This window comes from Ammodytes marinus (assembly GCF_949987685.1).
Source record: "Ammodytes marinus genome assembly, chromosome: 21".
Classification (NCBI taxonomy): domain Eukaryota; kingdom Metazoa; phylum Chordata; class Actinopteri; order Uranoscopiformes; family Ammodytidae; genus Ammodytes; species Ammodytes marinus.
The window spans coordinates 12,200,560-12,215,765 of record NC_137225.1 but is presented as its reverse complement, the minus strand read 5'-3'; positions in this window follow the sequence as shown (position 1 = coordinate 12,215,765).

Here is a 15,206-nt window from a genome sequence, read left to right as displayed (position 1 = left end):
TCTTCTTATCCAATGCTCTGGAAGAAGGCGAAAAAAATTGTATTTAACAAAATATAGGAGCAGGAACTTGGGTAGCAGGAACTAGTTCCCAGAACTTCGAAGCTTTGCAGGAACTATGCGTCTTTCCACCGCAGGTTGCATGCTCGCAGTTTTTCAACCGCAATGTTCAAATCTCTGCTTAGCGAGCTTCTCAGGTCAGGTCAGGGTAAACTTTATTGTCCTGTTAAGGAAATTTGTCTTGGGCATTTCCTGGTTTGAATTGAATCCATTTGCAATCGTTTGGGATGTATAAAAAGTGAACAGCAACAGCCCAACATGAGTGTCCTCCGTACTATCGCTGTAAGGAATTATAATTTATATAATTATCTTTTGATTTGTTAAGTATTAATCATTTATATAACTAACCTTTTGATAAACATAAGTAATCATTTCTTCAGCTTTATATAAACTGCAACAATATGAACAGAGAGAATTTTTGCACCAAATAGGGCGTGTGACATAAATTTGGCCTTGTGTAAAAATTAAACAATGTTAACACATAAGGCCAATTGTAGTAGCTATTTCTCACAAGAGATGGTCAGATGAAACATGACCATCTCATGATGCTGGCTACAACTAAAGTAGCAGATAATAGCACCTTTCTCTCTGCATAAAACAGGGCGAAGTCTCTTCCTATTGGACCAAAAACATGAGCCCACCTCATGCAGGACCTGGGAACCAAGAACAACTTTGGATTCTTCTGCAACAAATATTGACCAATCAGATAATTGCATATTTCCTATAATAACTTTGTATAATGATAAGATAGCCATTCTTGTCTGGGTAGTTTTACTGAACAGACAGGAATCCATGTACTGTACATGCATAACCCTGCTAATTCAATCATTTTTAAATAAATCAACAGCTTTGAAATACAAGCTTGAAAAAGACAACTTTTCTTGTTTTTCCTTCAAGATTAAAGAACAAGTTTTTTTCTAACATCTCCCGGGCCACTATTCATGCATCTGATGCACTTGTGTTTGCATTTTTTTCCTCTTCTTTTTCGGCGAACGTGTTACCATTATTGCAGCCGTTTGTACAGTCTATGGATCAGCCGCACAGCGCGCTCGGCAGCGATACAACACTTATTTTTCATTTAAATTTTTTACTGTTTGATGGCTGTCGTTCTCCGCTAAAATATACAGAGAAATAATCTGTCCGGTGCCCGTGTTAACAGACCATAGCAGCCACACAGCGCACTTCGCCAGTGCCACTATTCATCTCACCAGTCTCGGTTGCGTGTCTCTGCTAAAATAGATAGAGAAATAATCTGTTGCATAAACTCCCCGGGATTTCAGGCCCAGGAACTAAAGGTATGTGGCAAAAGAGTTCCTGGAACTCATAGTTCCTGGTAGTTTCGGATAGTCTCTTGTAAGTTACCAAACCTTATGGAACTATGGTACTAATTTGCTGCATATCCATTTAATACATTGTAAACAAAACAAACTGATACTGCTGAGGTACCAGGATTACACTTTTAATATATATTTTTATTTCATGACAACTTGTGGAAATTCCTTGAAGTGTAATAAATCAACGCTCGTAACGTTTTAACTACCATTAAAAAAATAAAAACTAGAGTCACGTTCTCTGCATCTAGTCTTCTCCAATTTACCGAAGTCGGTAAAAAGGTGTCTTGAAAACAACCCCCTGTTTACTGAAGGGGTTCATGACACATTGTTTAGTTCCTTTTGTCCTTCGGCAAAGCACATGATATCACAGAGCCAATTCCAGTTTAAAAAAAGGTTCAAAGCAATGATTTTCAAAAGGTACAGGGATGAGGGTGAGAAGTAAGAAGGAAATTATAAATAAATAAATAATAATAATATTAATAATATATATATATATATATATATATATATATATATATATATATATATATATATATATATATATATATATATATATATATATATATTAGAGGTGGGCATAGATTAATTTTTTAATCTAGATTAATCTAGATTAATTTTGGAATTAATCTAGATTAAAATGGCTCATTTGAATTCATTCATAATATGTGTGTGCTCCTAAATAATGACTCAAAGTAAGTCTTTGAGAACGTGTTTCTCAAGCCAGGTGGCTTTCATTTCGTCATCGGAACGAGTGTCTAATTATTGCGAACAAATAATATTCTAACAATTTAATCAGATATAAGGCTAAAAATCACAACATTGCACTGTTTTTTGTGCTTAAAAAAAACGAAAAAACTAATTTGTTGGGTAGGCTATAGGCTATAACAGAAAATAAAGCCATTACTTTTGTGCTTCAAGTGAAACATTAAATATAATTTTTACATAAATAATAAAGTCCTTATAAACTTTTCAAGAAGCTGGACTAGAGTGAATATTGGACAGGCTTTATAGGTCCATGGCTTTTACCTGTGGGACAGCGCTTCACCTAACAGCTGGCTGCAACACCAACCTACAGTCTATTGTGCGACGGAGAGCTAGTTATCATTAGCATCAGCGTTAGCCGACATCACGGCAACAGCTGAATAATGTAACACATTACACAAGTTACACTACATGAAAACAACGGGCTGTAGACGCTAGAGTTATAATTTCGTGTAGGAAACATTGTTGAGACTGGAATTTCGTACCACAGCGGCCGTTCCATAATACAGCACTCCCTTTAGCAATGGCTGAATATAAGACCTCCCTCTGCTGTGTATCTGCGGGAGCGAGTGGCATTAATAACTTAAAAACAGTAAACGTTTAACATGATTACGGGCGTTTAGATGCTTTAATCATATGCCGAATTTATAAACAGACCATATTATTAACAATAAATTAAGTTATGTACATGTCAGAGTTACGTACATGGATACATTCATAAGTAAACATTGAATAGACAGATTTGTGAAGGGGGTTTGGCGCTGAGTGTTACATTAGCGATCCTGCAGCCAGGTGGTGTGTGTCGTGGGCAAGTGATGGAGAGAGAGAGCGGCGGGTGTGTGAGAGAAGCTTCGCTCCTGCAATAAAGGCTCCTCAAGTGTCAACAACGGCCCCCGGCTATTATTACCCGACCAGAGAACACACGGAAGGGGGTTCACCCTGACGGCGAACAGCCATCGGCCCTGGAGGGAACCATCTCCCCTGAGCCGAACAGGAGGTGGAATAAGAGATTAACGGCGATATTTTTTTTATCGCCGATAAGAGTTTTGCGTTAACGCAGCACGTTAACGCCGATAACGGCCCACCACTAATATATATATATATATATATATATATATATATATATATATATATATATATATATATATATATATGGGTTGTATTGATACATATGGATATATATACTGATTGTATAGATATGTATGTAGATATGGATATATTGATTGTATATAAATATAGATATGTGCATTGTATAAATATATAACATATAAAAATCATATCATATTAAGTTGTATGTATGGATAGATCGTAAATGTCAAATATAGTATCGCCAATTGTATAGATAGATTGTATAGAGATCATATGGATTACAAGAAGCGAATATAATAAATATATATATTTTTGTTACTATGGAAAAGGGGTAGGATTAAATAAGTGTATACTTCTTCCTGCTCCTTTTCAGGCATATCATATCAATATATGTAATTTGTTTTCTTTTTTTTTCTTTTTCTGAAGTCATTTAAACATAAATTTTGTTTATTGTATTTTTATGCTTTTCATTTAGTTTTGTATTGTTTTTGATATGTCTGAAATAAAATAAAAAATTCAAATTCAAATTCAAGTTTGTTTGGCACAGGGACGCCTTTGCAAAAGCAAAATTAAACATTAGACCTACACTCTCACACTCACTGGCTCCGTTTCTTGCTCCCCCCTCCCCGAACATACTCGATAGGAAACTACTGTTGAAAAACAAAACTCCTCTCTGGAGACACATTGGTGGTCTGCTGTTTATAGAGTAGGGACCTGGCCAGTCCACCACTCAATATATTGGCACTAACTGCTAATACATGTTGTAACTTCACACTCCGTCTGGTTGGGCATTGGTCCTTGAGGACAAAGATAACCCTTTGAAATGTTTTATGAGTCCTACTCAGCTTAAGTAAACATGTTATTGTGTGTTATCTCAGCAGTGACTTTGACATTGTGTGTTTCTATTAAATTGAGCAACAACAACAAAAGATCTTAGCGCAAAATCAAGTTGACACAGTAAAGCAAAAGCAAAGGCAAACAGGCTAGTTGTGGGCTAAGGTATATTCTGTTTCATCTGGTGGCTATCATATGAGGTCAGATTATTTGTCGCAAGGAAAGGGTCCAGATATATCTATAATAGTTCATTATTCAGGGGGTGGGGTGTCTTGGCAAACGAGATCCTCCAAGACCTTTGTACTGATCAACAGAAGCATTATCCAGACATGAATCTCCATTCTGGCCATGCCTTCATTTAGCCTTAAGGGTTAGTCAAACTTCCTGACTCTAAGATCAGCTGTCATGTATTTTGCCACTGTTGATTAAGGTGTTGCTCTTTGGCTGAGATACTCATCTAAAATGAATCTAAAGCCTTCTTTTGAAAATGTAGGCTAACATTATTATATTCCCCCACAACATGCAATTGTCTTTTTAGTAACTTCTGGTTGACTACTGACAGTGATAGAGAAAAATGTTAGAGCAAATATCATGTGACTGAAAACCAAATATTTGGAGCATTTTTGGGAAGTGAGGAAATTCTTTGAATTCACAAGTGGCTACAGACAACACAAGGGTCAGCCCAGCTATTTCTGCACTATGCGACGTGTAAAGCCACCTACAAAGTGATAATGTGTCTCAGACATAGTTTAAGATGATATTTCCTCCTCCAAGAGATCTGCATTGCATAACAAGACCTGTTCAACACTTGACGCTCCACACTTCAGGACCTAACCTTGGGTTGTCAAATAAACCTTCATATACTGTAGCTTTCCCTGTCTGCAGTCCCGCTCGCAGCTGTCCTGTGATCAGTTGGCCTCTGATATCGTCTTGTTCTCCTGTCACTCTTTGTGTCAGCTACTTGATATGTCTTTTTGTCACATGTTAGCAACCACACTTTGTAACCTAAGATAGATTTAATGATAAAGAAGAAGGCTTGTGCTGCTGCTCTCTGTCAACCGTGGGTTACTAAAGGTGGAAAAAAAGGGGGGGGGAAATGCTTGAGGGGAAATGCTTGCACTGCTAGATAAATAGCCATGTTACCAGTTGGTGTTTTGTTTTTTGTTTCAGCTCAGCTTTCACTGCTTCACACCTTCTGTGTATAGAGCCGCTCTAACCTTGAAGGCATTGTTCTGCTACCATAGGAGACACAGGGCCATCGGAATAAATAAAGCAAGTAGGCTAATAATAACCATTAATGCATTATAGGCTATCACATCACACTCCTGTAAGCCTGGCCAGTGACCAACTTGACTAAGATATTTTCTGGGGGAAACACTGCTACAAGTAATGATTTGGTCATTCATCAAATGAAATATTGTGGAGTTGTCTGGCTCAGAGACCGCCTTTCAGGGGGCCCATCAGGACTTTTTGTATAGGGGTCCAGAATTTGGTGCTACGCCCCTGGGTGGACATACCAGTCTGTGTGGATATTCTGAGGATCAAATATACTGTGTGTTCTAATTAACATTTGTTGTCCAACATTATGAAGTGCTCTATACAGTGCAGACAATTTAAAGTCTTAATATATATATTTTTTAAAGGAGTGTAATTATTCCAACAAGTGCTCTTTGTTTTTTGGATTCATCTTTGTGTTAAACGTGTTTCTTCTTAACAAGTTTGGTACACTCTTGCTGCTGCATGAGGTCAAATTATCCAGCCTTAACCAGCATGTTTCTCATGGTTTCATCGTTAATTACCATAATAAACAGTGCTTTGCTGGGTGCTGATAAAAAACATTTCCTTATCTCATTGAGTAACTGTAGGCTAATAATAATTTTTTCTTGTCCAAAACTATATTTTACAAGATAACATTTGAAAACATTACGTTATAATTAAACTTTGCCCAATACTAATGTTTACTGAATAGAAGATGAATGCATCTTCATGTTACCTCCGCTAACATCTGTTATTTAGACAAGAAGTCAGGTGGAGTAGGCCTAGACGGAAATCTAATAAGGCACAACACGGGACTGCAAGGTGCGCACGTCAGGTTGACATTTTTAAATGCTTTATTGGTAACACTTTACAATAAGGGTACATTAATTAACTGTTAGTTAATGCTTAGTAAACACATAATCAACATTAAATCATCATTAACTAACCGTTGATAAATTCTTAGGCAATGCTTAACAAGCATTAACTAACTGTTATGTTTAATTAATGTAAAACTAAGCATTACTTAACCAAGCATAGTTAATGCCTAACCAACCATAAACTAACCATGAATAAGCAAAAGTAGTTAGTTAATGTTTAATAAGCATTAACTAACCGTTAAAAGCATTGACTAAATATTAATTAACAGTTAATTAATGTACCCTTATTGTAAAGTGTTACCGCTTTATTTGTGTGTTTTTTTAAGGCACACTGTGTAACTTTTTAAGTAATTTATTAGCTAAAACAAATATCCTCATTCATAAATATGTCCTCATTGGTGTAAAATCACTTCTGCCAATAATCTGAATTATCCTCCAGAGCAAAGAATGTCTTATATTTATATTATATTATGTTCATTGAGGAGGCATCCACGTTCTTCCGGTCTATGAACGGCCGAGAGGGACATAAAGGCTACTAGCAGGCGAACGCATTCTCGCTCAGAGCCAGTGTTGCCAACTTAGCGATTATGTCTCTATATTTAGTAACTTTTCAGACCCCTCTAGCACTCGGCTGGAGAACAAAGCTGAGCTGACAACTGCGCATTCTTACAGTAAAGGCCTACTTGACCGGTTGGAATATGAAGGTGTATTGAACTCGGCCTTAGCCTGAGAAAAGACAGAAAGAGTGTTTTATGGTCTCACTGTCTAACCCTACATTTTCCTTACTGTGACATCACAGTAAGGGCTAAGATTAACAGGACAGCTGGGCCAAGGGAAGACTAAGGGAAGACTGAGGGAAGAAAAACCTCAATCATTATATTGTAATGATAGAACGCTGGTTCCGTATGGGTGAAGTATTCCTTTAACATTCTTTTTTTTTTGGGGGGGGGGATATATTTGTTCTTATTAGATAGGTTGGAGGGACAGAGTTGAAGTGGGGCAAATAGGGGAAGACATGCAGAGAGCTGACCCGGGCGGGATTCGAACCCAGGTCTGCTATGGGGCCTGGGCCCGGGGAGCAACGCTCTGACCACTGCGCCACTATGGCATTCTTAGCTCTTTATTTTCACATTTCGCGTTAGGCGTCAGAGTTATTAAAGGACGAGATCAGCTAATAAGGCCTTTTAAATACTGGCTCTTCCCCATGCTCACCTCTGGATAACCCCCACTCGGCTTTAGGCTACAGCGCCAACAGCATAAGTCATGTGTGTGCAATGTTCGCTAAGACACAACTTATTCGAAAAGTGTGTTTCCATCTACCATCTTTTTCGCATAAGTCAAAAACCACCTAAAGCGAGCGTAAAAACTGTTTTGTGAATTAGAGGATTATTATACGAATTTTGGCGTCACCGTTTACTGATTTGATACTTCAAAAATGTAATAAAAGCAGGGGGATGGAAACGCAGCTACTGACAGGCTAAACGAGGAGACTGATTATTTGTAGAGGAAATATTAAGGAGTTGGCACGAATAGAGCTGTTAAGCGGAAGTCCCTTACTTCCGGGACATGGGACCTCTCGGCTCGAAAAATTACAACGGTAGTCAATGGAAAGAAATGTATTATTTTCTGGTCCCAGTCATGAAATGCCTTCGATTACACATATGTTTTGTATGGATTTAGATCAGTGGTTCTCAAAGTAGCTAGCTGCTGATAGCCATGGAACTATCTGACTAGTTGACTGCTGATAGCCCACCCTGTTTATTTCCAATGTGTCATAATAGTTAACACTGCTGCTGCATCATGAGTAGTGAGTCCTACAAAAAAACACTCCAAAAGGTGATACGTTTTCAATGTGTAGAAAGTTTTGAACAATAAAGTAGAATAAATATTTGAATGCAATACAGAATGCCTCAGTGCCTTGATTTATATTCCATTAGATGTGTGTCAATGGGAGCGAGTTGTCTTTTCCTTAACATTTCCACCATAAATAAATACAGAAGACACAAATTACTGCATAAAAATTAACCAAAATGCACAAAATGAAGTGTTCGAACCTCAAATTTTTCTGGGGGACAACCCCCAGACCCCCGCTTTTAATGTGTGTTCCCCAATGTTGAAATGAGACCTAGCCCTTCATTTATTACTTTAAATGTGTTAATTACACAGTATTGGATGCTGACCAATACATGTAAACTGTAAAGACGCAAAGACGCTGGCCATTGAAATTATTTCAGTTTTATAATTTTTTTTCCTTCAGCGGCCCTCGGTCCAATGTTGGGTTCCTAAATTGGCCCTCAGCTATCAAAAGTTTGAGAACCCCTGATTTAGATGGTATTTTTTCGTGCAAAGAATGGAACAATTTAGCGAGTAGAAGCTGGATACGGTCAGGTTTTGTGCAGAGCGCTTTTGTGGACTTCAGCTCTTCGCTGCTCTTGATGCTTGTGATATACATCACCACCACTCGCACCCGCTTAGCTCCGAAACATGGCTGTGTCAATAATGCACTTTACTGCCTTCTTTCAAGGACGAGACAAAAGACTTCAGCGTGGCGAAAACCACTACAAAAGTGGACATGTGGAGAGTTTCAATTTCTCGAGTGGGGAGATTGTCGGCATTGTCCACGTCAGCCATTAGCATTAGCACTGTCAGTCGAGAAGTGGAGGGAATGTGTATTGAGGTGACGTCACAGGGGCGACAAGACTTGTAGTTGTTCTCGTTAAATTTTTTCAAAAGCCGTTAGACGAATAATCAAACAACATACCGTCAAACTCTTCACATGAAAAATTATCATTTAGACACATACAAAACATATATGTAATCCAGGGCATTTAATGACTGGGACCAGAAAATAGTAGATTACTTTCCATAGACTCCCATTAATTTTTTTTCAGCCGATAGGTCCCATGCTCTTTATAGGTCCATGGTCCCATGCCCCGTAATTCCGCCACTTCCGCTTAACAGCTCTATATCATTAAACTTTGTGTTTAACGTGTAGTAGTGACTTTTACAAGTAAAGTGCTCCACCGGGAGGAAATGACTTCACTTTAGTGCCGTGTTGATGGACGCTGTTTGCTGCCTCCAGAGGAGGAATTCCACCGCAGGACCTGCATTGCCCACCGGAGTTTATCTTGCCTGCTATCCTTCCACCGTGAGCTGAGCTGTTTCATCTTGCCTACCATCGTTTCACCGCCGTACCAGTTGCAGAGCGGGATTTTCTGTTTCTACTCGCCTGCCATCGTTTCACCTCCGGAGCAGCGCTGACGCTGCCAGCTTTTCATCTTGCCCGCCCTTGTTTCGACGTCATCCCAGCTTGTTGATTTCGGCCGAGCTGGTGGATACGTGAGTAAAGTGTTTGCTTTCCGACAGAGTGTGCACCAACTTATTGGCCCCAACTTTTAGAAACCTCAACTTCACATTTAAAAAGGTTGAACTGGTTAACAAAAACATTGTGTTTCTTTGAATGTGAAGTGTGTTTAACTACACTCAACAAAAATATAAACGCAACACTTTTGTTTTTGCTCCTATTTTTCATGAGATGGACTTAAAGATCTAAAATTCATTCCAGATACACAATTGTACCATTTCTCTCAAACATTGTTCACAAATCTGTCTAAATGTGTGATAGTGAGCACTTCTGCTTTGCTGAGATAATCCATCCCACCTCACAGGTGTGCCACATCAAGATGCTGATCTGACATCATGATTAGTGCACAGGTGTGCCTTAGACTGTCCACAATAAAAGGCCACCCTGAAATGTGCAGTTTTGTCGCACAGCAAAATGACACAGATGCCACAAGCATTACACTATTTACATGTACAGTAGACTGGACTGGCCCACTTGAATAGGGTGAGGGGGGGGGGGGCTTGACATGGACCTAATCAACACTATTGAAGTGAATGATTCAAACTGCATCGCTACATTCAAGTTCAATAACAAGCTTAAGTGAAAATCACTAGTTCCTATCAAAGACATAAATGGAGTTAACAGTGAAAAAGAAAAGAAAAGGCGGTGCAGAACAATAAGAGAGAAAAAGAAGGCTGGTGCAGCTAAATATGCAAAGCTAAAGCAGATGATTTTGTCCGCCAAACCCAGTAATAGCAGTAATAAAGAAGCTAATTAAGTAGTCCAACTACTATTATTACTGATTACTGATCCAGTGTGAGAGTAAAGTGAAGATTCAATAAAAGACAAGCTAATGTTCCAGGTGATGCTAAAAGTCCAGCTAGGACAACCAGGGTGCCAGAGAAAAGTGCACTGATGGCATGTCTTCTTAGCCTACAACTTAAAGAAGGGCACTGCCACACTATACAGTCGAGACTGATTGCGGACACCCGGTTTGAACTAGTTGCCGTTTTTTTAGAGGGAACCGATCAGACCTTTCTCAGCTTTTAGCCTAAGCCTACCTGTGTGTGTGTGTGTGTGTGTGTGTGTGTGTGTGTGTGTGTGTGTGTGTGTGTGTGTGTGTGTGTGTGTGTGTGTGTGTGTGTGTGTGCGATCGTGTCTGTGAACGAGTCAGAGAGATGCAATTATCATCATCATTAATTAGACATGCCTTTAAGAGCGACTTCTGCAGTCTTGCTTGATTTGAGTGCTTATTGAATTAATAATATATATTAACTTTATTTAGGCTAAAGGGGATTTTTTCAGTAGCCTATAATCAAAGCCTGGTGATCCTGATCGAGTAGCCTAATAATCTGCATTTGAGTGTATTTAAATGTATCCAAAATATAGCCCATGTGAGCATATCCCTTTCCATTGTATTCTAAGATGGTGCTATGGTGGTTCCTTTGAAAGTTTATGACTCTTGTCAGGGACTGAATTGCTAGAGTGTGTGTATATTATTTAATTATTAAAGTCTGTAAATGCGCAGCCGCATGCTTGTTCCATAATCTCACGTGTGCCTAATAATTGCGATTAGAAAGCAAGTCAGTGAAATTGGGCAGATCAAGGACCACATGCCAGGGCCGAATGTTTTTCCCAGTCCACCCCTTTTTACATTTGACTTTATCCCAGCCTTATTTCACTTTAATTGGATGTCCCAGCCTTATTTCACTTTATTTGTCTTCTTTACATTATAATACCTATTAATGTAAATAACATTGTAATGCAGAACCAAATACTTCAAGTATTCACATGTAACAAATTAAGAAATCTATTTATTATTACAGTGTAGTGAATGTGTACATGTGTTCAATCATTGAGACTTTATTCTAAGGTGATTTACTTCTATCTGACCCTACAGCACCAAATGGTGTCAAAACCCCCACAAATTCCTCCGCCTGGCTTCGTTTGTGGATTCACACCTTTCGGCACAGTGGGGTGCCTTGCCAGCCCAGCCCTTCCTCTTCTGCCATTGGTCAAGAATGATCTTCTTGCATTTGAAATAGCTAGTGAGCTGGCCACACCGGTCTCTTCTCTACCAGCCACCATCCGCAGTGGTGGTGCTCTCTCTCTCTAAGGGCGCACTCACACTAGTGCCGTTTGCCTGTTCCGTGCTCAGCACGATTCCCCCCCCCCCCCACCCCCCCCCTCACCCCGCTGGCTCGTGGCCTGGGCACACTTGCACCTTGCCTACGTCACCGTGCGCATTTAGGATTTGGAGCTTAAACTACTTGTAGGCTATACGACTGTTTGTGAATATTTTCATCCGGCCAAATTTGCATCAAATATTCCACTTCCACATTAGAGCAACGAAAATCCTTAAGCTATTGTTTTTTTTTAAATGTAGCCTTACACGCTGTTTATTATTAATATAATGGCCCGTCATCAGACCATATGTATCCGGATGGTTTTGTACACATCGATCGCTCCATCAAATCCAAGTCAGAACTTTTTGTATGGGCAGAGATCGTTTTTTTAAGTGTCTTTATAAAGTTTCTTGTTAAACCTTAGTGTAGGCTACTGTTTCCTTATCACCGGGCCGCGGAGTCCCGTTGTGTGTTGTTTTGTGTTCGTCTCCACCGCCATGCGTAAAGGCAGTATTATGACAGCTGACGGGAGGAAAAAGAAAAAAATCATCTGACGAACGTGAGTAAACACGAAAACCTTTTTGCTTTGCTTTCTGCGCTCACCTATTTAGCTCTCTCCCTCTTTTATTAGCCCACACCTAGGCCTACACACACTTTAATTCTCACACATTTTATGTAGCTACAAGTCCAAGTGGTGGGCAATTCTGGTGCCGACTAGTAAGGCAGCGGGCGTTAAAAGACTATGCGCATCCTTAATAAATTCACGAACTCCGCCTGTGCGCCTGCTTGTGCGCTTGCTTGTGCGCGTGTCATCTCATTAGCATCTGTACTTTGGCCACGGCACACCTCTCCCAGGTGTGCCGTGGCCAAGGGGCTGTTCCGTGCTGGAATACGGATGGCGTGGTCACACTAGCCAAACGTTCTAGACTTTAGTATGCTAATGAGCTTTGGCACGGGGCCGCGGCACTAGTGTGAGTGCCCCCTAACTCCTGGACCCAGGCAAATGGAAGAAGAATTACCAAGCTAAGAGCTACAACCGTAGTCCAGACACTACAAAGCCAGTTAGCTCGCCCTCCTACTAAAGAACCAAAAGGACCAGTTCTTCCAAACTGCATCACGACCGACCCTGCAAAGCAGTTACCCCTTTTTCATGCCAAAGGACCAGAACCTGCAATGAACGCTGTGTACACACGTCTGGTATCGTATGAACCACTGGGCAGTAAAGCTTAGCTTAGCAAGAACACATAGCTGAGAAGACTGTTAACTTGGAAATGTACTGTATATTTACTAATTTGAACTGTTAATTGTTGTTTTGTAATTCGGTTTACATACTTTGATATCACATTGAACTTATTGGTAAGACACACACACATTTATGTTGATTTGAATTGCCTTTAATAGTAAACTTTGGCCAAGGTTTCTCTTGTCTCTCTCCCCTCTCTTTCCCACCACCACAAGGAAGGTGTGAAAGTTAGATTTTAAATGTGTTGATTTTATTACTTTCTGTAGATAAATTATGTGTGCTTTAATTGTGTTGGTTTCTTTAATATTGCATAAGAATGAACATTGCCATCCTCTTCCATTTAGAACTCTCCTTGCTTAATATATTGCGCAATATGTGCTTTATTAAATATAATCCCATAGATAATAATACTGTATTTAGCAGTGGGTCAAACACATATAAACTGGATTTTATCTAGTTTCTTTGTCTTATCTCTTCCCTTTTCTCCTGTTGTAGAGAAATACATTTTTGGGAGTGGAGCTCTTTGACCATCTGGTGGTGGCTGAGTGAAGTTTACCTCAACTGCTTTATACAATATGTGTCGTAGTGACATTTATAAGTCATGCACATTATAACACATTTAATTAAATTTTTTCAGTAAGAGTACTAATTTTAACTGACATTCAACACCTGGGATGGCAGGATGATGTTTGGGTATTTTTCGACACGTTCATGTAGTGTTAACCAACTCATACAGTGTATTACAGTTTTTCACAAATGTTTAAACAATTTATTTGGAACATCAGACACAATGTGCACAATCTGAAACTAATTTACCAACTGCTTAACCAATTCTGCTGAACTCCAAACACATTTCCTGCCTTAGACTCATATTCTCATTCGAAAACACACATTTTTCACAACAGTACACACAATTCTCTATATCTTGTAGCCTGGAAATCCAGACCCTGATATCTTGAACGATAGAGGATCTGGCCACGATCAATAGTAATTTCCAACTCAAGGGGCGGCTCCTACGCGTGCATTTCAAATGCCACTGCACACAGTTGGATAGCACTACAACCAATCAGAGCGATGCACAAGGTGACGTAAGCCCCGTTCGTTTAGCGAACAGCTGTTAAACTGTTAAATTAAACTTTGCCGTGGTCGGTCGGCAAAACAGAACATTCCACTTACTTGCTAATTAAATATTTGAGTGCCGTCTTCCAAATCGTAAAGGGTCGAGGCCAAAGCAGTCTCAAACTCACACAACATATCCGCAGCCATCTTTGATGTTTACTATCACGGCTTCGACGTCTCATGCACGTCACTGTCGTCATCCGGTTACGTCCTCCCCAGAGCACCATATAAAGGGCTCTGGCGCGCCCATATTAGATAGAACCAATTGAAACGTGAGCCCAGATTTCTGGTCTTTTTGAAAAAGCTTCAACGGAGAGTTTCCAGACCAACAGGCGCAGCAAATTTAATTTGCCAGCACCTAGTGGCAGGTCTGGGAATGCCAGGCTATATATCTTGCACACTCTTTCTGAATTCTCTCTCATGGTATTCACACAGAACACACTGCCAATCAAATTTCTAAATTCAAAAGGCTTTTGTGCAGTTAGCTATAGAAGGGTCAGAGATGAGCTCCTGTTTGCTGTGATTTACAGTAGACTGCAGATTTTGGTACAAATACAGTTTTTGCCGAATACTGTAAACACTAAAAGTGACTGCTATGACCACAACCTCTAACTTTTGTATCTATGCCCTAAAACCAAAGCACCAACCCTACAAACACGATGCTTTGCACTGTGTTTGAAATTCTCCAACACACTTCTTGAAAAAAAATTCAACTAATTGAATACCAATCAGTCTAAACCTTAGCACTACAAATAGACCCCAGATGTGCTCAGCTCCTTTCTGAAACAGTAAGAGTCAGGGAAAGAGGAGGAGAGAGAGTGACAGGAGTACGAGGACAAATAAGGCAACAGACGGAGACACATACAACAGGAACACTAGTGGACTATGTTAGATCATGGCCTATCAATGAGGGAGCCTGTACAGAGAGTGCAGCCCAGCCTGAGTCGCTCCATAATTAGGAGATTTAGACTGGATATCAGGTGATCATTTCCCTGTTGCTTCTCAAAGGATGACATGGAGTGTGATGTTGATGAGGCGATGTGGCCAGACACAAACAGGAGGCGGTATCCATAAAAGGATTCATAATCCAACCACCCAATTCCTTACAACGCTGTTTTTTTTTACCATTGTTCCCTAATTTTACTGTAATTGTTTCTTAGTTTA